At 43.9% G+C, this 26,567-nt stretch overlaps 1 protein-coding gene across 4 annotated transcripts in view; it reads right to left on the reverse strand.

Moving 5' to 3' along the window:
* Window positions 1–26,567, reverse strand: part of LOC137520978 (tenascin-R-like) — a 1,044,586-nt gene that overhangs the window by 645,527 nt on the left and 372,492 nt on the right. For 2 of the 4 annotated variants that reach the window (XM_068239625.1, XM_068239623.1), the window contains exon 3: window positions 12,244–12,295. The exons of the other annotated variants lie outside the window; for them this stretch is intronic. The gene's annotated coding sequence lies outside the window, so the exon portion shown is untranslated. The remainder of the gene's footprint in view (window positions 1–12,243; window positions 12,296–26,567) is intronic. 4 annotated transcript variants of the gene reach the window in all.

Genomic DNA, 26,567 nt, shown 5'->3' on the forward strand with positions numbered 1-26,567 from the left:
CAGCTTCTCCAAAACACCAAGGCACTCAGACCCATGTAGCAAGGGCTTATGGGAGCTCAGTCAGGACAGGAGGAGGAGGAGGTTACTAGCCAGAGATTTCAGAGGCAGAGGAGAGGGGGGGAGTGAATTTTTCACAGGCTTAGGGGTGGAGATGCAGTTGCAGATTACCTGTGTAATGATGACAAACAGAACATGGCAGCTCTCATTGTATCACAGGAATAAATCCTCATTAACTATTGAAGCTGTATGTAGCCAGATTTGCTGTGTAAACTATCTAAACTTTAGATAAGATATATAGACAAGTTACTTGTTATGGTTAGTTTTTCATCTCGGATCCGCTTTAAAGAGAACCTGTATTGTTAAAATCGCACAAAAGTAAACATACCAGTGCGTTAGGGGACATCTCCTATTACCCTCTGTCACAATTTCACTGCTCCCCGCTGCATTAAAAGTGGTTAAAAACAGTTTTAAAAAGTTTGTTTATAAACAAACAAAATGGCCACCAAAACAGGAAGTAGGTTGATGTACAGTATGTCCACACATAGAAAATACATCCATACACAAGCAAGCTGTATATAGCCTTCCTTTTTAATCTCAAGAGATCATTTGTGTGTTTCTTTCCCCCTGCAGCTATCTTCCACTGAAGTGTCAGGCTTTTTCTTCCTGCAGAGTGCAGACAGCTCTTCCTGTATGTAATTCCTCAGTATGTGAAAGCCCAGCCAGCTCAGAGGAGGATTTATCCAGCTTGTAAAAGATAATAGAGCAGAGAGAACCTGCTATAATCTAAATAACACACAGGCAGTGTGCAGAGAGGGGCCTGGAGGGGGGAAGATGCATCACAGAACCACAACACTGAAGAACTTGGCAGCCTTCCAGACACAGGCCGACAAGTCTGACAGGAGAGAGATAAGTTGATTTATTACAGAGATGGTGATAGTAGAACATGCTGCAGTAAGCCAGAGCACATTAGAATAGATTTTGGAACTTGTAGGATGGAAGAAAACCGGATGAAATTTTTGTTACGGAGTCTCTTTAACCACTTGAGGACCTAGGGCTTTACCACCCTTAAGGACCGCCACTTTTTTCCATTCAGACCACTGCAGCTTTCACGGTTTATTGCTCGCTCATACAACCTACCACCTAAATGAATTTTGGCTCCTTTTCTTGTCACTAATAAAGCTTTCTTTTGGTGCTATTTGATTGCTGATGCAATTTTTACTTTTTATTATATTCATCAAAAAAGACATGAATTTTGGCAAAAAAATGATTTTTTAAACTTTCTGTGCTGACATTTTTCAAATAAAGTAAAATTTCTGTATACATGCAGCGCAAGAAATGTGGACAAACATGTTTTTGATTAAAAAAAAACCCATTCAGCCTATATTTATTGGTTTGGGTAAAAGTTATAGCGTTTACAAACTATGGTGCAAAAAGTGAATTTTCCCATTTTCCAGCATCTCTGCCTTTTCTGACCACCTGTCATGTTTCATGAGGGGCTAGAATTCCAGGATAGTATAAATACCCCCCAAATGACCCCATTTTGGAAAGAAGACATCCCAAAGTATTCACTGAGAGGCATAGTGAGTTCATAGAAGATATTATTTTTTGTCACAAGTAAGCGGAAAATGACACTTTGTGACAAAAAAAAAAAAAGTTTCCATTTCTTCTAACTTGCGACAAAAAAAATGAAACCTGCCACGGACTCACTATGCTCCTCTCTGAATACCTTGAAGTGTCTACTTTCCAAAATGGGGTCATTTGTGGGGTGTGTTTACTGTCCTGACATTTTGGGGGGTGCTAAATTGTAAGCACCCCTGTAAAGCCTAAAGGTGCTCATTGGACTTTGGGCCCCTTAGCGCAGTTAGGCTGCAAAAAGTGCCACTCATGTGGTATTGCCGTACTCAGGAGAAGTAGTATAATGTGTTTTGGGGTGTATTTTTACACATACCCATGCTGGGTGGGAGAAATATCTCTGTAAATGACAATTGTTTGATTTTTTTTACACACAATTGTCCATTTACAGAGAGATTTCTCCCACCCAGCATGGGTATGTGTAAAAATACACCCCAAAACACATTATGCTACTTCTCCTGAGTACAGCGATACCACATGTGTGGCACTTTTTTGCACCCTAACTGCGCTAAGGGGCCCAAAGTCCAATGAGTACCTTTAGGATTTCACAGGTCATTTTGAGAAATTTCGTTTCAAGACTACTCCTCACGGTTTAGGGCCCCTAAAATGCCAGGACAGTATAGGAACCCCACAAATGACCCCATTTTAGAAGGAAGACACCCCAAGGTATTCCGTTAGGAGTATGGTGAGTTCATAGAAGATTTTATTTTTTGTCACAAGTTAGCGGAAAATGACACTTTGTGAAAAAAAACAATAAAAATCAATTTCCGCTAACTTGTGACAAAAAATAAAATCTTCTATGAACTCACCGTACTACTAACAGAATACCTTGGGGTGTCTTCTTTCTAAAATGGAGTCATTTGTGGGGTTCCTATACTGTCCTGGCATTTTAGGGGCCCTAAACCGTGAGGAGTAGTCTTGAAACGAAATTTCTCAAAATGACCTGTGAAATCCTAAAGGTACTCATTGGACTTTGGGCCCCTTAGCGCAGTTAGGGTGCAAAAAAGTGCCACACATGTGGTATCGCCGTACTCGGGAGAAGTAGTACAATGTGTTTTGGGGTGTATTTTTACACATACCCATGCTGGGTGGGAGAAATAACTTTGTAAATGGACAAATGTGTGTAAAAAAAATCAAAAGATTGTCATTTACAGAGGTATTTCTCCCACCCAGCATGGGTATGTGTAAAAATACACCCCAAAACACATTATACTACTTCTCCCGAGTACGGCGATACCACATGTGTGGCACTTTTTTGCACCCTAACTGCGCTAAGGGGCCCAAAGTCCAATGAGTACCTTTAGGATTTCACAGGTCATTTTTGTTTCAAGACTACTCCTCACGGTTTAGGGCCCCTAAAATGCCAGGGCAGTATAGGAACCCCACTAATGACCTCATTTTAGAAAGAAGACACCCCAAGGTATTCCGTTAGGAGTATGGTGAGTTCATAGAAATTTTTATTTTTTTGTCACAAGTTAGCGGAAATTGATTTTAATTGTTTTTTTTTTCACAAAGTGTCATTTTCCGCTAACTTGTGACAAAAAATAAAATCTTCTATGAACTCACCATACTCCTAACGGAATACCTTTGGGTGTCTTCTTTCTAGAATGGGGTCATTTGTGGGGTTCCTATACTGCCCTGGCATTTTAGGGGCCCTAAACCGTGAGGAGTAGTTTTGAAACCAAATGTCGCAAAACGACCTGTGAAATCCTAAAGGTACTCATTGGACTTTGGGCCCCTTAGCGTACTTAGGGTGTAAAAAAGTGCCACACATGTGGTACCGCCGTACTCAGGAGAAGTAGTATAATGTGTTTTGGGGTGTATTTTTACACATACCCATGCTGGGTGGGAGAAATATCTCTGTAAATGACAATTGTTTGATTTTTTTTTACACACAATTGTCCATTTACAGAGAGATTTCTCCCACCCAGCATGGGTATGTGTAAAAATACACCCCAACACACATTATACTACTTCTCCTGAGTACGGCAGTACCACATGTGTGACACTTTTTTGCAGCCTAGGTGCGCTAAGGGGCCCAACGTCCTATTCACAGGTCATTTTGAGGCATTTGTTTTCTAGACTACTCCTCACGGTTTAGGGCCCCTAAAATGCCAGGGCAGTATAGGAACCCCACAAGTGACCCCATTTTAGAAAGAAGACACCCCAAGGTATTCCGTTAGGTGTATGGCGAGTTCATAGAAGATTTTATTTTTTGTCACAAGTTAGTGAAAATGACACTTTGTGAAAAAAAAACAATAAAAATTAATTTCCGCTAACTTTTGACAAAAAATAAAATCTATGAACTCGTCATACACCTAACAGAATACCTTGGGGTGTCTTTTTTCTAAAATGGGGTCACTTGTAGGGTTCCTATACCGCCCTGGCATTTTACGGGCCTAAAACCGTGAGTAGTCTGGAAACCAAATGTCTCAAAATGACTGTTCAGGGGTATAAGCATCTGCAAATTTTGATGACAGGTGGTCTATGAGGGGGCGAATTTTGTGGAACCGGTCATAAGCAGGGTGGCCTTTTAGATGACAGGTTGTATTGGGCCTGATCTGATGGATAGGAGTGCTAGGGGGGTGACAGGAGGTGATTGAGGGTGTCTCAGGGGGTGGTTAGAGGGGAAAATAGATGCAATCAATGCACTGGGGAGGTGATCGGAAGGGGGTCTGAGGGGGATCTGAGGGTTTGGCCGAGTGATCAGGAGCCCACACGGGGCAAATTAGGGCCTGATCTGATGGGTAGGTGTGCTAGGGGGTGACAGGAGGTGATTGATGGGTGTCTCAAGGTGTGATTAGAGGGGGGAATAGATGCAAGCAAAACACTGGCGAGGTGATCAGGGCTGGGGTCTGAGGGCGTTCTAAGGGTGTGGACGGGTGATTGAGTGCCCTAGGGGCAGATAGGGGTCTAATCTGATAGGTAGCAGTGACAGGGGGTGATTGATGGGTAATTAGTGGGTGTTTAGGGTAGAGAACAGATGTAAACACTGCACTTGGGAGGTGATCGGATGTCGGATCTGCGGGCGATCTATTGGTGTGGGTGGGTGATCAGATTGCCCGCTAGGGGCAGGTTAGGGGCTGATTGATGGGTGGCAGTGACAGGGGGTGATTGATGGGTGGCAGTGACAGGGGGTGATTGATGGGTGATTGATAGGTTATCAGTGGGTTATTACAGGGAAGAAGAGATGTAAATATTGCACTGGCGAATTGATAAGGGGGGGTCTGAGGGCAATCTGAGCGTGTAGGCGGGTGATTGGGTGCCCACAAGGGGCAGATTAGGGTCTGATCTGATGGGTAACAGTGACAGGTGGTGATAGGGGGTAATTGATGGGTAATTAGTGGGTGTTTAGAGGAGAGAATAGATGTAAACACTGCGCTTGGGTGGTGATCTGATGTCGGATCTGCGGGCGATCTATTAGTGTGGGTGGGTGATCAGGTTGCCCGCAAGGGGCAGGTTAGGGGCTGATTGATGGGTGGCAGTGACAGGGGGTGATTGATGGGTGGCAGTGACAGGGGGTGATTGATGGGTGATTGACAGGTGATTGACAGGTGATCAGTGGGTTATTACAGGGAAGGACAGATGTAAATAATGCCCTGGCGAATTGATAAGGAGGGGTCTGAGGGCAATCTGAGCGTGTAGGCGGGTGATTGGGTACCCGCAAGGGGCGGATTAGGGTCTGATCTGATGGGTAACAGTGACAGGTGGTGATAGGGGTTGATTGATGGGTGATTGATGGGTAATCAGTGGGTGTTTAGAGGAGAGAATAGATGTAAACACTGCGCTTGGGTGGTGAGCTGATGTCGGATCTGCGGGCAATCTATTGGTGTGGGTGGGTGATCAGATTGCCCGCAAGGGGCAGGTTAGGGGCTGATTGATGGGTGGCAGTGACGGGGGGTGATTGATGGGTGATTGATGGGTGATTGACAGGTGATTGACAGGTGATTGACAGGTGATCAGGGGGATAGATGCATACAGTACACAGGGGGGGGGGGGCGGGGGTCTGGGGAGAATCTGAGAGGTGGGGGGGTGATCAGGAGGGAGCAGGGGGGTAGGGGGGGAGGGGGTAAAAAAAATAGCATTGACAGATAGTGACAGGGAGTGATTGATAGGTGATTAGGGGGGTGATTGGATGCAAACAGGGGTCTGGGGGGTGGGCAAGGGGGTCCTGAGGGGTGCTGTGGGTGATCTGGGGCAGGGGGGGGGGAAATCAGTGTGCTTGGGTGCTACATAGGGTGGCAGCAGCCTGCCCTGGTGGTCGCTCGGACACTGGGACCACCAGGGCAGGAGGCAGCCTGTATAATACACTTTGTAAACATTACAAGGTGTATTATACACTTTGTATGCGGCGATCGCGGGGTTAACATCCCGCCGGCGCTTCCGTATGGCCGGCGGGATGTTGCGGCGGGTGAGCGGCGGCAGGCGCCGGTGGAGGATCGCGTCACGGATGACGCGATCGCTCTGCCCATGCCCTTACAAGGACCGCCGCCTCTGTGGGTGAGCTGGTCCTTGCAGGGCACACTTCCCGGCCGCCTCTGTGCGTTAGGCGGTCGGGAAGTGGTTAAGGCATGTCAGACACATCCCATTCTGCTGTGAACTGGATTCTGGTCGCTGTAACGTACTACCATGGCATCAGAATAATTGTACTACTTTTCGGGGAAATAGGTTCTTATCTGGCTGGAAAGTCCCATTACCCAGTCTGGATGGAGCCATAATGGAACGGGCTGCAGTCAGATAGCCTCTTGAGGGAGAGCTCAACTCACTTCACAAAACTATTTCATTAGACTGAATTTCTCTGGAATATTTTTTAAAGGCCAAATAATTAGAAGTACTCAGTATGGTAGCTCTAAATACTCTTCGTATCCCCACTTAGTGTAAGAACCTCTTTTGTTGTATTGACTGGCAGTGTTAATCACTCTAGTGACATCGTTCTTCAAAAGCTGTAGCACATGACAACACGTCTAGGAGGCTGCATCACAGCAAGAGGCTGCATACTCAAGGCAGCACTGATGAGTATTGAATAAAGGGTGAATATGTTTTTCTCTACAGGGGCTTTTTGAAGTGTGTGTTCACTACTATTCTGAACTGTAATAGCACCTTTGTTGTTCAGGTTATGCAGTTTCTTATGTTGAAAACATGTTAACGGTTAAACCCGTTTCCTCTCCTGTGTGATGTTTATGTGATTGTTCAGAAATGTAATGTAAAGCGCTGTGTAATATGTTGGAGCATAATAATAATAATAATAATAATAATACTGTTAGAATGTTTAATTTTAGTACATACAGTATATGATATCCATGTATTATGTACTTTTTATCAGCCGTGTACTGTGTATAGGTGTCCGTATTAGCAAAGAATTCCTACTTTTTCCCCCCAGGCCAATTTTTTTTCTTATTGATCTTCTTCCATATACAGCACCACCCCTCTCATTCCATGGGCAGCCCCTTCTTCCATGTGTAATGCTAGGTACACACCATACAATTTTCTGTTAGATTCTTCTGTTAGATTTACCTACAACATAGAAAAAAGCTATCTGGCAGGTAAATCTAAGAGAAAATCGAACAGAAAATTGTATGGTGTGTACCTAGCATAACATACGTGTACATCAGCCCTTCTCTTTCATATACAGCTCCCTTGGGCGGCAGTTTCCCGCTTCCATATGTTGCTCCTTTTTTGCACCTTCCTCACCTTCCATCTGCAGCAACCCTCTTCCACATCCTGGGCTTTTTGTGGCCTTTTCACAAAAGGCCCTGGATGTGGAAGAGGGTTGCTGCAGATGGAAGATGAGACTGCAAAAAAGGAGCAACATATGGAAGCAGGAAACTGCATGTGTGTGTATTTAAAAGTGCAGCAAGGAAAATGGGCGCGAGATATAACCGATAGCAGGATATCGGTAATGTTACACATATTCTCATATCACCTTTTATCAATAGCAAAATCAATAATGACTGTGAATCAGAATTAATGGTACCACTAACACTACATTGAGAGTATAGCGGCGCCAACATTTCCTTGCGCTTTAATTCACTGTTCTCAAATTGGGCCCTGTTAGTGTACTTATATAAGTATACTTCCAAACGTAAATGGGGTAAAACTTTTGTCTCTTATGCCTGGTACACACCATGGAATTAACCATCAGATGTTTGAATAGATAATTTCTGGCAGATCCGATCTTATTTCTGATAGTTTTCCTGATCGATTTTCCAATAACTTTTATACAAAATCACTGCCCACAGCCAATCGGTGAGGAGCAGGAAGGTGTGGTTGGTGATGGCTTCCTTCTCGTCAGCATTGTACCAAATAATGTTGCGCCAGGCTGACTGAGGTAGGATTTACTACAGCAGAAACATTTCTGAATAGATTGGAGTGCTTGCAATGCAGGATAAGGTTGCAGGCACATATTAAGCACACATTAAAAGGAACCTAAACTGAGAGGGATATGAATGTTTCCTTTTAAAATAATAGCAGTTGCCTGACTCTCCTGCTGATCCTGTGTCTCTAATACTTTTAGCCACAGCCCCTCAACAAGCATGCAAATCAGGTGCTCTGACTGAAGTCAGACTGGATTAGCTGCATGCTTGTTTCAGTGTGTGATTCAGCCACTACTGCAGCCAAAGAGATCAAGACTGAAGAGCATTCTGAAATAAAAAAGAGGTACTTTTTAAAGCTTCAGACTCTCATTAAGGGCTGGAACCCACAGGAGCGCTTTTGGCAGCGTTTTGGCAGCACTGCGATACGCTAGCAGTTTGCCAAAACGCTGGGCTAATGTTAATGGATGGGGCAACTTCCACAGGAGCGTTTGCGTTTCTCAGAAACGCAAACGCAGGACCTGCAGCATTTTGGGAGCGTTAGCGCTTCAATGTAAAGTATTGAAACGCTAGCAGAAACGCTCAGCAAAACCTAAACTGAACGGGTTTGCTAGCGTTTTGCGGTTCAGCACACTGTAACAAAATTAAAAGTAATTCACAGGACCAATCAGGATAAAAACGCGAAACGCAAAACGCTACACAACCGCTGAGCAAAAAAATACACTGTTGCAAAACGCGACCGAAAAAGCGCATGAATCCGCTTGCAAACCGCTCAGACAAAACGCTAGCGGTTGCATTTTGCGTTTGCGGTTTTCAGTGGGTTCCAGGCCTCAAAGAAAATAGAACTGGGGATATTGTTTACTGAAGAACGTCAGTTGCACATTGCTAAAACTTTCATTTAGCCAGAGAACTTCCATGAAAAGGACGCTGTTAGCAGTCTCTAAGCTCATATGCAAATATATGCTCAGCTTAGTGCAATGCTAATTTTGTGCCTATTTATGAATGAAATATGTAGTAAATATGCCCCTAAATCAAAAAGATATATTTTCTCCGTGATAAAGAATTACTTTAGATTCACTATTTAAGGGAGAGAGGGAAGAAAGCACCAAAACACAGGCGTCTACAGGTTGCTGTGGAAAGTGATACTACAACAACACAGATGCTGCAGATTGGGTTGAATAATTTTGCCACAAGGGGGAGGAGCTCAGACTGGACTCTGCAAAGATTGCAGACCACAGCAGTGGAAGTCTGTGCTGCACAACGTTTCCTTGTGCTCCTGAATATTTTTCTAAAAGGGATGTATGTGCACCCCCCTCCACAGAGATCAGTTGGCCGCTCCCCCAACCACTATCCTAGGTTCCCTAGAGGGGCGCGGTCATGTACATAATGCAGAGCGGCAGCAGAGTGTTATACATTACTTGCTCCCAGCATCAATACAGGACTCTCTTCACTTCCTGTTCAGTTTGCAAGTGCTGTGCAGCCAGCCAATCACCATGCGGCTTCAGTCCTATGTCATGTGACAGGGACATAAGCCACACCCGCATGGTGATTGGCTGGCTGTACAGCACTTGTAAACAGAAAAGGAAATGAAGATAGCCTGTATTGCCATCAGAAGCTGTTGATGTAGAACGCTTCTATGCCGTTCTGCATGACCTACATACAGGACCGCCTCCCTGGCTCCTGCTCCTGGACACCCCCACATTGTTGGGGGTCTTGGGGGCTATTCTTACATCCCTGAATTCCACAAAAGCTTATCAAGGAACTTTCATACAGATAAAACCAGATTAAGAGACTGCAGAGAACCAAGAAAACATGTCTTAGCTTTAAACTATGAGCATCACCCCTACGTCAACACTTATAGTCGATTCAACTTGGAGCTCAGTGGACCGAGCTGTGCGTTTTCCACTGAGCAATGCCCTGAGGATGATTGTGAAGTGAGATATCAGCCTTCAGAAATAATTTGAAAGGAAGCTGCGGCTCTTTATCTGTTATATCTGGTTCACTGCTGAATGATGAAGACTCATCTAAAATAGAAGAGTACTTAATGTCTAAAACTTAAACAATTTCGGGATCTTTTGATAATTAATTCCACTTAATTAACTAATGTCAAGGGTGTTTAAAAACAATTATTGCATTCAGCCAGAGTGATTGAATTATTTATGAAAAAGAGAAAAGCGTGAAGAAAGGGAGATATGGAGCGGAACTGGAGGTATTGCGTTTAGCAATGTTGTGCGTTCGTAAGTAAGAAGTTTTAGAATGAGCTAATTTTGTCAACAAAAGTAGGGCAAAGTCTCAGATTTACTAAGATTAATGTGGTCTGGATATCATTGTAGATCCTAAAGATCTTCAAAATCTGACCAGAAGTTTTTTATCAATGTGAATTAGCAGCTGATAGGCGTACTTATAATTAAGCTGCCTGGAAATTTGGGCGCAGGGTAGGGCCAAAAAAACCTTACTCCTGTAAAAGTCCCGGCAGCGTTAATTACTAATCCCCCTACAGGCCACCATGGACTCAGGGGGTAAGAGGTAATTCAGCTGCCAACTATTTCTGGTGGTCAAATTACGCTGTTTTAAAAGTCATTTGGGCCCTTTTAATGGTGCCCAAATTACAGTTTGAGCGCCACTAGCCCTAATTCCTATTACAACCTGTGGCTGGTGAGCATCGCTCCGAACTATTCCTTCAAGGACTAAGCCTCTTTGGGATCCAAATCCCCCCCTGTCTTTCTGATTTGTCTCTCTTTCAGGACTGATGCACACATCTGTAGAGAATATACTGTTTTCCAATCGCTGAAAATATGTTTTAGTGACTTATATCTTTTTATCCGTGTCGATATATTGCTGATTTTTAAATGTGAGTATGGAGGAAAGGTAGTGATTATAAAAAGGTCCACTCTGATCTGAACTAGAAAAATGAAGTTGCTTGACCATAAATTCTTTGTTGTGAGTGTAAGTCCAAAAGATATCAGCACACCAATGTTGCGGTTAAAGCAGCACACTTCATTGTGCTTCAGCTTCCACTGTGTAAACTGACAATTGTTTTGGGGGCCACACAGGGTCCCCCTTTATCAAGGCGTGTGGATGATTTGTTGTGTGTGAGTGTGATTAGGGGGGCCAAAAGGCGTGTCTTTATTGTCATCTCAGAAAGCTGGAAGGTGTGCTATTGGTGTGATCCATGACAGCAAAAACACAACTGCTAATTTACTATCTTTCAGACAACTTCTTTATGGTTGATCTGAATAAACCCTCTCCTATCGTATATCAGACTATGCGCGACACTTTCCAGTATAGGTTCAGTATTGAACATAGTCCAACATAGGAAAACATGGTCGATGCTAGGGGTGCTGTTGCCGGATACAGTACAGCACAGCATATCCCCCTTTAGATTAAAGTGTCAGACTGAATCCAAAACTTTGACCACTTCTAGCATCCTGCTCCACTGCTGCATCTCCTAATTTAGATATTACTTGGGTGCATTTTGGTTCGCTGCCGGATCGAGTTTGGAACAACATCGGCCTTTGTGGATCAAAGTGTCATGCTAAGTAGCTACAACGCAGCCCTGCATAATATTTTGTGAGTTGGCATACTAATGTTGGATTGCCTCTGCGAGAAGGTAGAGACCCACTAAATTCCCCCACTGCAGCATTCTCTCAATCATCCACATCCCCTGGAAAAAAGGTATGTGCTGGGGGGGGGGGGGGGGCAGGGGCATGGATGATCAAGAAGATTGTTTGGAAAGGGTTAATGTCCTTGAAGGTTACCAATTTTGACAAATTGTAGACAGTGTTTAATAAAGCTCAACAAGAATTACAAAATCAGGTTGGGGGCATCTAATACTTAAGTTGCAGTAAAGGGGCGTAGCCTAGCCAGTAGCCTAGCCAGCTCCCGCTATCCTCTGTGTTTGTCCGAGTCTCTAGCCTCTGTCTCTGCTATCAGGATGCAGATGCAAATTCTGATCACTGCAGGTTTTCGAATTTCTATGAGGACACACCCCTACCCATCCATGTGACATCACTCATGCTTTCTAAATGGCCGCCCATAAAATAGAGGGTCGTGGCCTGCTGCAAATGTCATGGAAGTAATGTAGCTGGTGGCGGTGGTGACAAGGATGTTGATAAACATTTTAGCAGAAGACAGAGCCATCCAGTGCCCTCCACCCCCAATACATTCTAACCACTATAGTTTTACTTTAAGCTTTAAATTACAAGCCTTTTATAACTGACGGTTACATTTATTTTGTAAAGCAAATTTTATATAGCAATGATTATATAGAGTAATAATAATATTATACTATTTCACTCACATGAGCTCTTTCCCAGTCTCAGCTCTGTCCTTCAAACATTGATGTTTCCTCACTGACAAAAAAAAAAGAATGCTTTTAAGCAGGAAGATGAAGAGATTTAATGGGTCTTCCTATTATTAAATTGAAACTGTACTAAAAAACATCTTTGAAACGTGTACTTCTATCCTGCCAAGATTTATTGTGACGCCTTTACTGTAATTGCTGTCCTGTGATTTATTAGTAGGAAAATAACCAAATAAATCTGCAGGGAGCCTTGAGTGCTGAATTATGGAGTGAGGAGTGAATGTGTGTGATCTGTCCTATGATCTCAGGAGGACTTGATGCCACATAATGGAAGAATCAGTAACAATCTTTAAGAGATCCGGCTCTAACTTACAGTATGTTTTATCGGAAGCAGTGTGTGTCCTAAACATTTAATAGTCTGTGTTAATGCAAACCTGAAGCGAAAAAAAAAGTATGACATAAAAATTGTAAGTGCAGTACAGATCATAAATAGAACATTAGTAGCAAAGAAAAAGTCTCATTTTTATTTTCAGTTATATCGTTTTTTCTCTATAACATTGCTTCATGTCACAGTTGCAGTTTTAAATCCACATTCTGTATTTTAAATTGTAAAACAGAGAACAAATAATGACTCTTTGAACTTTCCTGCTATAAAACCTTATCTCAAGCTGTCTCTCACTGTTTCTTGGCTGTTTAAGTGCTTCAGAAAACAGGACTGTATTTGACCAAAGTTGAGTCCAATAGTTCAGAGAATCTCTTTTACATAGATAACAAATGTTTTTTTTTTTTACTCTTCCTGTACTGAAAAACAGCATGAGACTCTTTTCCTTGCTACTAATGCTCTATTTCTTAGCTGTACTACACATACAATTTATTATCTCATAAGTTTATTTTCGCTATAGGAATGCTTTAAAGGAAAATTGCACCTTTTAGGCATATATAATGATAATAAATATTATTACAGCCCCTTCCTGGTGGTTCTTGTTGTGTTCAGTAGTCACGGTGGCAAAAATTACTGTAATTTTATTTATAGGATTCACCAACTCTCTACATAAGGAGCATCTTTACTTCATGTGTCTAGCCAGAGCAGAACAGGAACAAACGATCCACAATAGTCTAGATAATGTCATTAGTTATACAAGTTGAATACTGCTATCTACAGGCCAGATGTATAAACACCACATATCCCCCTCTTGTTACAAAAGCTTATTTAAACAAATGTGTGGATTTTGGTTGGGTTGTCATACCACAATTTGTGGTAGCCTTTAAAGAAAGATCATGCAGTTTAAAAATTGCTGGCACATCTCCCACTCCCCTGTACATAGAGCTGTAGACGCTGCTCATCTGAGAGCCTAACAGCATGTCCATACAGTAATTATTCAGAAATATATATCTTAAGATAATTTTTGGAAACAGACCATTGAAGTGTTTACATTGCTTAACCATTCAGGGATTTTTCACCTTATGCATCAGAGCAATTTTCACCTCCCATTCATTCCCTAATAACTTTATCACTACTTATCACAATTTATTGATCTATATCTTGTATTTTTCTGCCACTAATTAGGCTTTCTTTGGGTGATACATTTCGCTAAGAATTATTTATTTATAAATGCATTGTAACAGGATTAATAAGAAAAGAATGGAAAAAATTCATGATTTCTCAGTTTTCGTCCATTATAGCTTTAAAATAATCCATGCTACTATAATTAAAACCTATGTATTTTATATGCCCGTTTGTCTCGGTTATGACCCCATTTACATTTTGTCCCTATCACAATGTATGGCGCCAATATTTTATTTTGAAATAAAGGTGCATTTTTTCCGTTTTGCGTCCATCACTATTTACAAGCTTATAATTTAAAAAATGTTGGTAGTATACCCCCATCAAATGCTTATTTAAAAAGTTCAGACCCTTAGGAAACTATTTATGTCTTTTTTTTTTATTGCAATTTTTTTTTTCCATTAAAAATTTTATTTGGGTAATATTTTGGTGTGGCAGATAAACAGTTAATTTTTAATGTTATTATATGTGTAAATTGTAATGTAAAAAATATGTAGATGTAGTTTTACTATTTTACCTTGAATTTTTTTCCCTCCTTGTGCTTCTCGCTAAGCGGAAGCACAAGGGGGATGCAGAAATTTTGACGCGCAGAAAGACTGAATCCTCTTGTAAGAGCGCTTCGGTTTTTCTGCTGGGAAGACGGATCGGTGATCGGAACCATGATCCCAGGGCTACTGGGGGACACCACGGGGGCACGGGGGCGAACCCGCGATTGCGCACGGGAGCGCGCCGAAGCGCGACATCGCAGCAGAGCAGCCGCCCGGATGTGAGCTTCACGTCCGGGCGGCAGAAATAGTTAGGGTGAACCTGTGATGAGAGTTATATGGAGGCTATGACCTTAGCCATAGCCAAGCCAAGATTAGCTGCATGCTTGTTTATGGTGTACTGCAGACACTACTTCAGCCAAATACATCAGCAGGGCTACCAGGCAACGGGTATGGTTTAAAAGGAAACAAATATGGCAGCCACCATATCACTCTCACCTTGGGTTCACTTTACAGAATAACTGAAATTACTTTTAAAAGAAAGTTAGATACTGGCCTCAGCAGCACAACACGTTATGGACAAGCACCATTGCATTAATGATTAAATGCAGAAAAAAAATAAGCAAATAAGCTCAAGATATTAATTGAGCAATTAAACCAATAGAATCTGCAGAAAGACCTGATTAGCTTTAAACCAAACAAAGAGAAAAACAAGATTTAACTAGCACACTAGACCACAGAATCAATAGTAATCTAACTTTATGAATCCATCATGATAACATTGAAAACAACTAAGAATAGTAGAACGAGTGGTGAAGCCAATCAGTCAATTGTGACTTAGTACACTTTTAAAAAACTATTCAATATATAATGATGATCTCCTATACAATTACAAACTTGCAATCCTCATGTACCTCCGTAATGCAAAGTGCATCATGCAAACAATGGATCAATAGCAAAAATAGTGTCCCTAGTGACCAGAAAGTGCCATGTGCCAATAATAAACATGCTGCAGAATGGTAATAAAACGCTTCATATTTAGGGATGGTCTAAAATGCCGATTTACGATTCCACTGAAAATCTGATTTCCGAAAATGCTGATTACCGATACAGCGGAATACCGACATAATCTGATTTCCCAATTATCTTGTGATTGGCCTAAAACTTAGGCAAATAACAAGACTCGGAATTCGGAAATACTTGGCACTAGTGTTGATTTTACCGAGTAGCTATGTACTTATAGCTACTTGAATTGAAATTTAAATGAGACAGCTGTGATCACGAGAGGAGGGGTTAACATACCCATGTGGCCATCTGATCCGATGTGTCCCATGTCGCGTCTCACGTCACGTTGAAGGAGGAAGCGTGGTAGGTGACGTGAGACGCATCGGATCAGACAGCCGCATGGGTATGTTAGCCCCCCTCTCCCGCGGTCACAGCTGCCTCATTTAAATTTTGATTCCAAGTGACTATGGGTAGCTACTCTGTAAAATCAACACTACTCGGTACTAATGGACCAATCAGAGAATGCTGTGATTTACCGCAGAAATTGGAATAGTTCCGAAATTTTAAGCCAATCACAACACTCGAAAAAACTTGATAGTATCCAAGTCTTGTGATTGGTTTAAAATTACCGTAGTAATCTGAGGAAAAAAAATCTGCATTCTCTGATTGGTCCAATGGTTCCAAGTTTTGTGATTGGGCTACAATTACCGAGTGGCAGTAACTTGGTATTTCCGTGGAAATCCGATTTTCAATTCCGATTTCCGACTACTGCTGTGGAAAGCAGATTTCCGATCGGAAATGTGGAAATTTCATTTCAGCGGAATCCGAATGAGTGTCCCTATTCATAATAGTCTGTGATTATGCTGACATTCTTCATAATAATAATAATAATTCCTAGATTTGTATAGCGTTTTTCTCCTGTCAAACTCAAAGCGCCAGAGCTGCAGCCACCAGGGTGTGTTCAGTAGGTAGAAGCAGTGTTAGGAGTTGTGCTCAAGGTCTCCTTATTGAATAGGTGCTGGCTAACTGAACAGCCAGAGCCGAGATTCAAACCCTGATCTCCTGTGCCAGAGGCAGAGCCCTTAACCAGTACACTTTCCAGCCACATACATAGAGCCAGTGGTCGAATCGGGCATGAACGTGGGTGGACGACATCCAGCTGCTTTATTCAAAGGGTGGACGACGTCCACCCTAGCATGTGTGAAGGGAGAGAGCGCAGAGAAGAGGGACCAGTGGGCACAGCGGGGAAGTGGGGACATTCCCCCCCCCTCCCTCACCTTGGGGCTTCCCCTTCCTCACTCTCCCTCCAGAACTAAAATTTGCGGGTGGCTGGCAGGACTTACCTCTTCCTTGTTCTAAGCGCCGGGGAATTAGTAGTGATGTCCGGTTCATTTGAGCCGGTTCTTTCCTGTGAGTTGAGTGACCCAACTCATCACACTGAACCGAATCAGTTCAGTGGATGAGACAGGAACTGCAGCTGCACACTGTGTGCTGCTGCAGCTCCTGTCTCATCCACTGAGCTGATTCGGTTCAGTGTGATGAGCCGGATCACTCAACTCACAGGAAAGAACCGGCTCAAATGAACCGGACATCACTACTACTTCCCCGGCGCTTGGATCAAGGAAGGGGTAAGTCCCGCCCGCTTCCAGCCGCCCCCAAATTTTAGTTCTGGAGGGGAGAGTGAGAAAGGGGGAGCCCCAAAGTGAGGGAGGTGGGGGAAGACGTCCCCCCTTCCCTGCTGTGCCCACCGCTTCCTCTTATCTGCGCTGCCTCCCCTCCTTGTGGGCAGGGTTGCGAACTCATCCCATTAATTTCTGACACATGAATTATACAGGTTTCTTGGCTAGGTAGATGCAGTTAAGGCACTGCTGATTATGTGTAAGTAGCCCCAGAACCTGTATAACTTAGATGTGTCAGTAGTTAAAGGGATGAGTTGGCCCACCGCCTGTGGGGACATCTGGCCACCTATTCTGGGGGCGCCTATAGACCTGGCTATACTGGGGACACCTATAGACCTGGCTACATATACTGGGGACACCAATACACCTAGCTACATATACTGAGGACATCTATACACCTGGCTACCTATTCTGGGGACAACTATACTCATGGCTACTTATACTGGGGACACCTATAGACCTGGCTACCTATGCTGGGGGTACCTATTTTGGGGGAACTGCTGTCAGATTATCTGCATTCTTGGGGAACCGCTGTTAACAGATTAAGTGTATTTTGGGGAACAGCTGCTAGATTATGTGTATGTTAGGGGAACGGCTGCTGCCAGATTAGATGTATTTTGGGGAAGTGCTGCCAGATTGTGTATGTTTGGGGGACCACTGCTGCCAGATTACATGTATTTTGGGTGTTACGTGTATTTTGGGTGATCCGCTGCCAGGTTTTGTGTAGTTTAGGAACTGCTTCCAGATTGTGTGTATGTTGGGGGAACTGCTGCTGCCAGATTGTCTATTTTGGGGGAACCACTGCCATATTATCTGTATTGTGGAGGAACTTCAGCAAGATTACGTGTCTTTTTAGTGAAATGCTGTCAGATTACATCTATTTTGGGGGGATACACTATGGCAGAGCTCAAACTTCCCCGGCAAACCTTTTACACCACTGCTAAGGTCATGTATATTTGGTCCCACCCATGACCACGCCCGTATTATGCTTGGCCACGCCCATTTTTGGCGCACCGCGCGGCCCAGGGGTATTTCAGGTAAATCCACTCACCTCTTTTCCCAGGACTAGACCCCTGCATAGAGCCATGTTAGTTATAGATCGTCTTACATAAGCCACAGCAAAGCAAGCTCATGTATTTTGGGATGCTTCGAGGTAGAGTAGCTGTACACAAGAACCTAAATTCCCATTGCTTTATTTTTGAATGGCAGCGAGAGACACAAGGATACAATAGGATATTTTTCTTCGCAGAGACAGCAGCATGTCCCTCTTCTATAGGGGGCTGGTTGATGCGGAGCTTTTGCACACAAATAGAAAGTTTCTCATTATTTGGCTAATAATCATTACTCTCAAGTTGAAAGAACTATTTTTTTTTTATCTTTCAGACTCCATTATTTTTTAGTAAAAAAAAGGCAGATACAATACAAATGCTAATGGAAAAATGGAGCACTGAAAAAATTCAGAGAGTGCAATTACTCTATATCTTATAATGAAGAGACCTTTTTAATGCAGCCACATTAATTTGCTCCATTAAGCTACCTACAGGTTAATGGATTTTACTGTCACTGGCCGAGGCTTTTGAAGCTCCACTATGACACTTGAAAAAAATCTGAGTCTGGTACTCAAACAACCTGCCAGCTAACTTCTTCCCTACAATGACCTTTTCTTCAGTCTTATAGTCATAGCTTGCAGAAATGGCTAAACATAGGCCTAATGGAAGCATCAGAAAAACAAAAAACATCCAACAAATGTGGAGCGCATAGGCAGGGGGAATGGTTATAGATTTGCAATGAGCCAGTCCATAGAATAGGATAGGTAATGTTCTGTGCACAATATAAGAGAGAAAAAAAAGCAAATGCAGCTTACCATAGAAGCAGTAACACCACTTTTACTTAAAAAAAAACATCAATACATTTACAAATGGCAGCCAAATAACCTGTTTAGAGGAAGCCCCAGGTATATATATATATATATATATATATATATATATATATATATATATATATATATATATATATATATATATATATATATATATATATATAAATTCCCCCCCCCCCCCCCCCTCCCTACATCTTAGGTACACTTTAAGTCCTCATGCTGCTCCAGATTCTCCAGGCTATTCTGCACATCTGTACATTTTACCCCATAAATGAGGGAAGAGACTTTACAAGGGGAGCTACCTTGAAGTCAAGGAACTGCATCAGAAGTTTCATACAGGACCAAAATCCCTGAAGAGATAAGTTATCCTAATGGAAAAATAGGATCCTTGTGTAATTTAGGAAGGCAGCACAATCTCTTTAAACACCAGTGTAATTTAATTGTATTTCCCATTATTAGCCTGAGGCCTCTTTCACAGTGCAAAGCTAAAGTCGCACGTTAGAAAATGTTTTAACGTGGACTAACGCACAGCACTATTAAGTCTGTGCAACATTCACAGTGCACATGTTGCACTGTGTGTAACGTGTAGCAATATTTAGAAAGTGCTGCATGCTGTGCGTTTAGCAATAAATCTGCTGCGTTGTGTGTGTTGCACATGCTCAGTAATGTTTTTTTTCAATGTAACGCATGCGCCGTTTTTGTTCCATCACTGTGCAACGAAAACAGCGCACCAAACGCAGGGCTAAAGAATGTACTATAACGTCCAAGTTATAGTCTTTCAATGCGTTGCATTAGGGGCACATTATGTGACCTTAACGTCGCATCAAACGCAACGTCCACTGTGAAAGAGGCCTCAAACATGTTTGGGAGATATTGGGAGTCCTTTGGGAGGACAGTATATTATTTGGCAAAGTGCTATGGAATAGGGATGAACAAGCGAATCTGAGTTTGATCTCTCTTAAGCTCAACACACACCATACAATCTTGGTTGTACAGATTTACCAAATCTATGTAGTATAAGGGCCAACAGATTGAAAATACCTTAAATGATTGATTGGATAAGCTCATAAGCTCAACACACACCATACAATCTTGGTTGTACAGATTTACCAAATCCATGTAGTATAAGGGCCAACAGATTGAAAATACCTGGAATGATTGATTGGATAAGCTCTTATACTACATGAAAGTGGTAAGATTGAACAACCAAGATTGTATGGTGTGTGTTGAGCCTTAAGGCCCTTTTCCACTTGTAGCGATTGCGATTTAACGAACTTGCCAGTGAAGATTTTGCTTATCCCAACTGCAGAATATCTGTGGGCACTGTGACCATCTGTAAAAGGGGCGGCACATTATACAGTTATACAGACCTAGTTGCAATGAATATCTCTTTCTTTCTGCATTCTATGGCATGGAGCACACTTGTTGGACTTGCCTGCATTTTCTCTGCATCTACAATTGTGTGGCCATGTAAGCCAATGGGATGACTCACACTTGAAATGTGATTTCGGATCCCGGAAAAAAACAGTTTGCAGCATAATATGACATACTGCGTTCAATTCCCCATAGCGGAAAGTTCAGCTACTGTCAGCTGACGTACTTGTCACACGCATTGTAAGCGAAGAATCGTCTGTGGAAAACATAAGCGTAGTTCCTGCCTAAAGCTCCTTTCTAGACGTAAATGTCACTAATGTAACTCCTGCTTTCCCATCTCACTAGATTAGTCACATGTTCCAGTTTTTAAAAATGCCTTAAAATAACTTATTTTTTTTGCAAACAGCTATAGTCAAGTCAGGGAAAAAAGGGTGGCGTAGATTTGGGCGCAGTCAGCGCCGCCATAGACTGTAATGTTAATCACAGCTATAGCAGCACTCAGTCAGTAATTTGGGAGCCGTTAAAAGACGGAGCCCAAATTACAATAAAAACAGCGTAATTGGGCCGCCAGCAATAGCTGATAGCCGAATTGCATCTTACCCCTGACTCAATGGTGGCCTGGAGTGGGAATAGTAATTAATTCCGCCAGGAAATTTGCCACAGCAGCTGAGACTTTTTTGGGCTTAACACTGCACCCAAATTTCCCGGCATCTAAAAGTGATCCCGAGCCAAAGCTGAGGAAAAAATTGGTTACATACCTTAAGAGAGGGTAGCCTCAGGATCCTATTGAGGCTTCCCTCGCTGATCTAAAGCCCCTCGTTGCTGAACGTGGCCCACCCTCCACATCGGGGCCTTGCAGCTCTTCTCCCTGAAGCAGAGCTGTGCAGTAGCCAGGCAAGCCTGCCCACGCATGCGCAGTACTACGGAGCCCACGGCTCTAGCTCACTGCGCATGCGTGGGTGGGCTGGGTCGGCTATTGCATGGCCATGCTGGAGGAAGAATAGCTGTGTGGCCTCGACAGGATTAGCGGCAATGCATTGTAGTGCTCATCTACAGGGGATAACACAGCAGGGAGGAAAGCTTCCCGCTCTTTAGCTAAATACCTAATTTTGTATCCAAGCTTCAGCTCATGCACTCTTTAATTACCTTTATACGCTGTAGTCATGTGACTACCTCTAATTCTTGGTGCCTCCTATCTGAGGCTTTGAGTAACAGAAGAAACTTACCCTTTCTGATTGGAAAGGGAAAATAAGCGTAAAGTTGGCTACAACTCCCCGACCAGAAGTCATACTGGCTCAGGAGGAATCAGGCTGGAGGAGCCCATAGAGCAGTTCCAACAACAACAACCTAGAAGCATTTTTAGAATCTTAGATGTATGTATCTGATCTAATGGGAGGGTAAGGGTGTGTATGTGTGGAGGGGAATACGTTAATAGTATTTTGCCTTGACTTGGGTCTTTACTTTCAAAAAAGGTGAGAAAAGTATAAAAGTTGCCATTGCTTTTTTGAAAACAGTACCTGCTATGCAGCTGATCCTCTGCCTCCAATAATTTGAGTCACTGGCCCATAATAAGTAAGCAGGTCTGTTATTTTGATTCCACTGTATCCGTCATCCCAATTCAGATCTGTGCCAATAGCTACTTAAGCCAAAACTCAGCATGACAGCAAGACAAGTGGCATTTAACTCAGAGAACTCTAAAATGTCAGAAACTTCAGCTCCCTTGTCTGTCTTCCTCCACTGCACTGCAAGTAAATACACACTAGTCAGGGCAATGTCCAGCCTACTGACAGCGCTGAGATAGATCCTCACTGGGGCCTCTCCTGTATGGAAGCTGGTATTGTAAGATTGGCAGCAGTCTGTTACTGTTCCTTCTCTGTGCCTGGGTGCTGCTGTGCAGCTTACAGGAAACGAATGCAAAGGCATATTCAGGTACTTGTGGTGACTGCCTGTCTGTTTTAATGAATAGATGATTAGATTAAATGGTGTTATTTTGACTGCAATTTATATACAGACGGTGCCCTACTTACAAATAGGTTCCGTTCCAGGAGGTTGTAAGTTGAATTCGTAAGTCAAGTCATGTTTTATGAAAAGGGGGGGGGGGGGGGGGGGGGGGGAAGGCTGCGCGTCCCTAAACATATGTTGCAATTGAATGGTTAATCGCACAGGCATACACTGCCTCTGCTAGACTGAAAAATGCATGCCCTGCATCCAAGACAAGTGCTAACATTTATTAAACTAGGAGGAACTTTAGCTTCCAATATGGTTTGCATGCAAAGTATATTATACTAGACACTTGTGCCACGGTGAGGCAAACCTCCGGGCAAGTGACCTAACCTAAATTTAAAACCTTGGGAGCAGCTAAGCAAAAAAAATGTGTAACTTACATTTGGTTGAACAGCGAGGAGAACGCCAGGGCATACCACTAAGGCTGCATCTGAAATGACCACCAGCTCAGTGTGCAGCACCTAAATAGATTTTCTGCACACTTTGCATTCAATTCAGATGCAAATCATATGCAAATCTGCTACTACTTATTATGCAAACAGGAAACTCAGGAGGAGGGGCTGGGAGCAGCTAACCTGACAGTTACATAATTACAAAGTTAAGAAAAAGGTGGGGGGAAAGGCTGCGCGTCCCTAAACACATGCTGCAATTGAATGGTTAATCGCACAGGCATACACCGCCTCTGCTAGACTGAAAAATGCATGCCCTGTTAGCACAATGTTAGCACTTGTCTTGGATGCAAGGCATGCATTTTTCAGTCTAGCAGAGGCGGTGTATGCCTGTGCGATTAACCATTCAATTGCAGCATGTGTTTAGGGACGCGCAGCCTTTCCCCCCACCTTTTCTTAACTTTGTAACTATGTAACTGCCAGGTTAGCTGCTCCCAGCCCCTTCCTCCTGAGTTTCCTGTTTGCATAATAAGTAGTAGCAGATTTGCATATGATTTGCATCTGAATTGAATGCAAAGTGTGCAGAAAATCTATTTAGGTGCTGCACACTGAGCTGGTGGTCATTTCAGATGCAGCCTTAGTGGTATGCGCTGCCGTTCTCCTCGCAAGTCATGTTTTATACATAATGAAATGTGGTTAAACTGATTTACTTTAGGAGTACTACTTGTTTTCAGGCCCTTTTCACATCTGCAGGTGAAACCTGTGGCACGTTTCCCTATTTTACCACAAGGAACTACAAAATCAATGAAGGTTTATGGAGACTTTCACACCTAATGCTGCCTGTTGTGGTGCACCGGAAGAATCCAATCCGATGCAAGGCAAGGGCTGCAGCACGTTATCGCAAGCACCACGCCTAACTCACAGAGCAGAGGTAATGGAAGTCTATGACGCAGTAAGTCTAAACGGCAGAGTGCAGTGAGTGGCAGCGTGCTTGCGCGGACCGACAGCAATCTCAGCGGTGTACTTCCTGCCCAGCAGGGTGTACGTCACTGAATGGAGGCGGGCCTATGCATCATTTAACCTTTTCGGGACCATGTTAATGAGATCCTACGCCGCACTTGTGGCTGTTCTAGCCTGATGCGGCATAGGATCTACGCCGGCCCGCAATTTCCGCTCCCGATGCGATCGTGCGCACCCGGAGGGGGAGATTAAGCTGTCATATGACAGCCGACATCTCCCCCGAGTGATCAGCAGCCATCGCGTATGGCTGCTGATCACGTGATCACTACGATCGCCGTCGGATCGTAGTGATCAGTTTGACAGCTGCGGCGGCAGGGGGGAAAAGAAGAGGATCCACTCACCTCCCTGCCGTTCCAGCGACGATCGGCACCCCCCTCCGCTCTGGCCGGCATCTCCGCTCCGTCTGACGTCAGCGCTGGGTCCCGGCTTGATGACGTCATCAAGCCGCGACCCGGAACTGATCTTCAGACAGAACGGAGATGCCGGCCGGAGAAGAGGGTCCCGTGCGGCTCATCGCTGGAGCCTGGAAGGTAAGTGAAGGCTGCGGGCAGAAGGGGGAGGCACAGGCCACCATGGGGGACACCACTCTAGCCAGCCACACACGGGATCCGGCCGCCTGACCCCCCCAAACGCGCGCACCCCCTTCCCACGCAAAATGCCTGGTCCTTAAGGGGGGGTAGGTGGCCGGTCCCGAAAAGGTTAAAGAAGGATTTGCTGGTGCTGTGATCACTTGGCAGGCTACTCTGCCGTGCGGTCACCAAAAACATGCCTGCACTAGTTATATGGGGATCATCATATGAAGGTTTCACCTGCTGTAGGGGGATATGTCAGGATGACAGCATGTCAACAGGAGGGCATGTTTTTCTCACATGGAGGCCATAATCTGACTGATGCAATATATAGTGTAATATGTAGTGATCCAGCAAAACTGATGATCATCAGTTGTATGTGCCTGTGCGGTATGGATGGTCGGAAATGCCAATTTCCGATTCCGCAGTAATTCCGCATTCCGCCATTGCCAAATACCGATTCCGCTTTCCGCTACGAATTTCCGCATTCCAATGCGGAATTTCCGCTGGAAATCGCAGAAATTCCGCCCGACTTTAACATCGATTTTCTCAAAAACTATAAGGTCTTTTTGAAAACTTTTTTTTGCATCTTGTTCAGAAGATGGTGTTTCTAGGACGTACGGGGGCTTTGCTATTAACCGTTAAAGTCGGCGGATTTTTCCTGTAATGTAAATGCAGAAAATAGGCAGAAGCAGATTTTCTGCATTTTACATTACAGTAAAAATCCGCCGACTTTAGCAGTTAATAGCAAAGCCCCTGTAAGTCCTAGAAACACCAAATTTTCAGGGGTTATTAAACTGAATCTTGTGAACAAGATGCAAAAAAACTTTTCAAAAAGACCTTATAGTTTTTGAGAAAATCAATGTTAAAGTCGGGCGGAATTTCCACGATTTCCGGCGGAAATTTCCGCAATTTCCGGCGGAAATCCGCCTAACGCACTTGCATTACCGATTTCCGCATTCCGATGCGGAAATACAATTTCCGATCAGAATTTCAGAAATTGCATTTCCGCGGAATCCGAATGAGCATCCGTGCGATCACACATCACCACCTTATCAAAGCACTCACTAGCCACTGCTCTGGCCTGATATAACTCAGACGATACTGGCCTGATATTACTCCGACGATGCTGGCCTGATATGACTCAGATGATGGTGGCCCCTAGTATGACTCAGACGTTGGTGGCATCTAGTATGACTCAGACGATGTTGGCCTGATATGACTCAGGCGATGCTGGCCTGGTATGACTCAGACGATGCTGGCCTGATATGACTCAGGCGATGCTGGCCTGATATGACTCAGACGATACTGGCCTGATATGACTCAGATGATGGTGGCCCCTAGTATGACTCAGACGATGCTGGCCTGATATGACTCAGATGATGGTGGCCCCTAGTATGACTCAGACAATGCTGGCCTGATATGACTCAGATGATGGTGGCCTGATATGACTCAGACGATGCTGGCCTGATATGACTCAGACGATACTGGCCTAATATGACTCAGACGATGCTGGCCTGATATGACTCAGATGATACTGGCCTGATATGACTCAGACGATGCTGGCCTGATATGACTCAGATGATACTGGCCTGATATGACTCAGGCGATGCTGGCCTGGTATGACTCAGACGATGCTGGCCTGATATGACTCAGGCGATGCTGGCCTGATATGACTCAGACGATACTGGCCTGATATGACTCAGATGATGGTGGCCCCTAGTATGACTCAGACGATGCTGGCCTGATATGACTCAGATGATGGTGGCCCCTAGTATGACTCAGACAATGCTGGCCTGATATGACTCAGATGATGGTGGCTTGATATGACTCAGACGATGCTGGCCTGATATGACTCAGACGATACTGGCCTAATATGACTCAGACGATGCTGGCCTGATATGACTCAGATGATACTGGCCTGATATGACTCAGACGATGCTGGCCTGATATGACTCAGATGATACTGGCCTGATATGACTCAGGCGATGCTGGCCTGGTATGACTCAGACGATGCTGGCCTGATATGACTCAGGCGATGCTGGCCTGATATGACTCAGACGATGGTGGCCCCTAGTATGACCCAGACGATGGTGGCCCCTAGTATGACTCAGACGATGTTGGCCTGATATGACTCAGGCGATGCTGGCCTGATATGACTCAGATGATGGTGGCCCCTAGTATGACTCAGACGATGCTGGCCTGATATGACTCAGATGATGGTGGCCCCTAGTATGACTCAGACAATGCTGGCCTGATATGACTCAGATGATGGTGGCCTGATATGACTCAGACGATGCTGGCCTGATATGACTCAGACGATACTGGCCTAATATGACTCAGACGATGCTGG

Source organism: Hyperolius riggenbachi, chromosome 6 (genome assembly GCF_040937935.1).
Source record: "Hyperolius riggenbachi isolate aHypRig1 chromosome 6, aHypRig1.pri, whole genome shotgun sequence".
NCBI classification, from domain to species: Eukaryota; Metazoa; Chordata; class Amphibia; order Anura; family Hyperoliidae; genus Hyperolius; species Hyperolius riggenbachi.